This window comes from Pseudophryne corroboree, chromosome 9, assembly GCF_028390025.1.
Source record: "Pseudophryne corroboree isolate aPseCor3 chromosome 9, aPseCor3.hap2, whole genome shotgun sequence".
Taxonomy (NCBI): Eukaryota; Metazoa; Chordata; class Amphibia; order Anura; family Myobatrachidae; genus Pseudophryne; species Pseudophryne corroboree.
The window spans coordinates 365,889,515-365,892,600 of record NC_086452.1 but is presented as its reverse complement, the minus strand read 5'-3'; the positions used below and the strand labels follow the sequence as shown (position 1 = coordinate 365,892,600).

Sequence of the window (3,086 nt, the reverse complement as noted above, 5' to 3'; positions counted from 1 at the left end):
TAACGCCTTCCATGTTTCTCTACTCCGTCCCCTCATACTGAATCGATTCCACTCAGCACTCCCAAGGCCAACGTCCGTAGTGGCAGAAGCTGGAGCGGAGTTTGAAATCAAAGCTATTCTGGACTCTCGTTATCTTCATAAAAAATTACAGTACTTGGTGGACTGGAAGGGTTATGGACCTGAGGAGAGAAGTTGGATTGGGGCTACTGAAGTAACGGCTCCTCGTCTGATTCGGATCTTCCACTCCAGACATCCGACTAAGCCCGGGAAGTGTCCAGGGGCCACTCCTGGAGGAGGGGGTACTGTCACGAACCTCGGGCAGCGGCGACCGCGCTTGTCCCTGCGGGTGGCCTGGTCTGCCCGGCGCCTCTCTTCCCCTGTCAGTCTCCGGCTTCAGCGGCGGGTCGGCGCTGCTCTCCGGCGGCTTCCCGGAAGCAAGGGCGCCGCCATCACAAGCAAGGGCAAGGAGGCGGAGCAGGTCTGACGTCACCTGCCTGCTCCGCCAATCAGGCTAGGGCGGGGAATTTAAAATCAGATACCAGGCAGAGATCCGATGCCTGAGTATCTTCGTTTCTCCTGTGGAAGCTATGATCCAGAGCTCCCTCGTCCCTGCAAGCATCCTGTGCTTCCAAGCATCCTGTCCCTGCAAGCATCCTGTGCTTCCAAGCATCCTGTCCCTGCAAGCATCCTGTGCTTCCAAGCATCCTGTCCCTGCAAGCATCCTGTGCTTCCAAGCATCCTGTCCCTGCAAGCATCCTGTGCTTCCAAGCATCCTGTGCCTACAAGCAACCTGTGCTTCCAAGCATCCTGTGCCTACAAGCAACCTGTGCTTCCAAGCATCCTGTGCCTACAAGCACCTCCGTGCCTCCAGTTACCTCCGTGTCTCCAAGCACCTCGTGCCTCCAAGCACCTCCGTGCCTCCAAGCACCTCCGTGCCTCCAAGCACCTCGTGCCTCCAAGCACCTCGTGCCTCCAAGCACCTCCGCGCCTCAAGCACCTCCGTGCCTCCAGTTACCTCCGTGCCTCCAGTTACCTCCGTGCCTCCAGTTACCTCCGTGCCTCCAAGCACCTCCGTGCCTCCAAGCACCTCGTGCCTCCAAGCACCCCGTGCCTCCAAGCACCTCCGCGCCTCAAAGCACCTCCGTGCCTCCAGTTACCCCCGTGTCTCCAAGCACCTCGTGCCTCCAAGCACCTCGTCCCTCCAAACACCTCGGTGTCTCCAAACACCTCCGTGCCTCCAAGCACCTCCGTGCCTCCAAACACCTCCGTGCCTCCAAGGGTCTCCCAGCACTCCCTGTACTCCCAGTACCTCAGTGCCTTCAATACCACAGTGTCTCCAATATCTCAGTACCCCAGCCTTCATTATTTCTACAAGTCTTGTCTTACAGGAGACCTACAAGAATTCCTCTGGGCCTCCCGCCTGCCGTCTTAGTTCTGCATGAGGAAGACCTACATCCGGCCATCTCTACTACGACCCAGTGGCGGTTCCTCTTCCCGGTCATCGGAAGAAGCCCCGAGTCCACAACACTCCCAAACCAGGTCAGTGATAATCCCGGCATCACAGTTCTCGAGGATAAAGAGGAATTGTACGAATCCAAAGGACTGTGATGACCAACTGTAGGTCTACAGCAAGAGGTTCCAGGATAAAGAATACCCGGGGCCCATTCTGGATCAAGCACTGGAAAAAACAAGAAACGTGGCTAGAGAAGACCTCCTGAAGTACAAATCAAGAGACGCCAAGAAAGATCCGGTCGCCTTCATCACCACCTATAACCAACACGAGAAGACTATCAGGAATTCGCTCAGGAATCACTGGAACATTCTTCTCATGGACCCTGTACTCAAAGATATTCTACCGTCTGAACCAGTCATCATCTTCAAGAAATCTAGAAACCTGAAGGACCATCTTGCACCCAGCCTATTGAAGGAGAAGTCCACCAAGAACAACCTAATGCCTAAATGTGTGGGTTCCTATAAATGTGGGAAATGTAATGTATGCAAATTTTTACATCCGAATCGGAGAACCTTTAGCGGCATGGAGGACAAGAAACAGTACACCATTAAGGAATTCATGAACTGCAACACCATGTCCGTGATCTACCTGCTGGAATGCTCTTGCAAAAAGAAGTACGTGGGCAAGACCAAAAGACCATTAAAAATGAGGATCCAGGAACACATAAGAAGTATCAAGAATAAGGTGGAGAGTCATACTGTTCCTAGACATTTCACATCACAGCATAACTCCAACCCCGAGGACCTCACATTTAAGGCGATCGAACATGTGCGTTTGGGAGAGAGAGGAGGTGACCTCGCGAACAAACTCTCGAGAAGGGAGATGTACTGGATTTTCCAGTTACAGACCTTGCAACCAACGGGCCTGAACGAGAGCTATGAAATCGCACCCTTCCTATGAGGTGCTGTATCCTCCATTACTTCCTCTTCTCCGGTTGCCACAGTTTCTCTTGCACCTTCCCAAACCTCTGCACCCCCTCCCCCCCCCCACCCAACCCCCCCACACACCACCCCTACCCCAGGGGAGTCTACGTCACGCTATATTAAAGTACTTAACTCATCAAGTCTCGTGTGTGATTTTGCGACCGGGTTCCTGGTAATAAGATGTTTACCTTTCATGTACAGTCAAACCGCACTGGTACGCCCAATCTCGTCCGATCTTGGAAGCTAAGCAGTGTTTGGGCCTGATCAGTACCAGGGCGGGGGACTGCCTGGGAAGATCAGGTACTGTAAAGACTGACAAATAACGTCGAGCTAACCAGTGATCTATCCAATACCACATGCCATTAACCAGGTTGATACCTTCACGACTCACTTTCAGACCGTAACACTTTTAATTTTCGGAGCTTACACCCTCACATCACCCACACAGTGCTTCTGTATCTAATTCACCCCTCTTCCTTTATTTCCACTCATTTGGCACTTGAAATTCCTGATATCACCTATGTATGGCTTTAAGTAGGATGTCACATTCCATATAATAAGCCATTGCTATGTGTGTGTCACATTGAAATATGTGTGTCACTTTAATATCAAAGTACTATATTTTTAGTTCACTAGCATTAATTTCTTCC

The 3,086-nt window shown here is 51.8% G+C and overlaps 1 pseudogene; it reads left to right on the top strand.

The window, feature by feature from the left end:
* The first annotated feature begins 2,629 nt into the window (after nt 1-2,629).
* Nucleotides 2,630-2,748, top strand: LOC134964051 (5S ribosomal RNA; annotated as a pseudogene).
* The last annotated feature ends 338 nt before the right edge of the window (nt 2,749-3,086 follow it).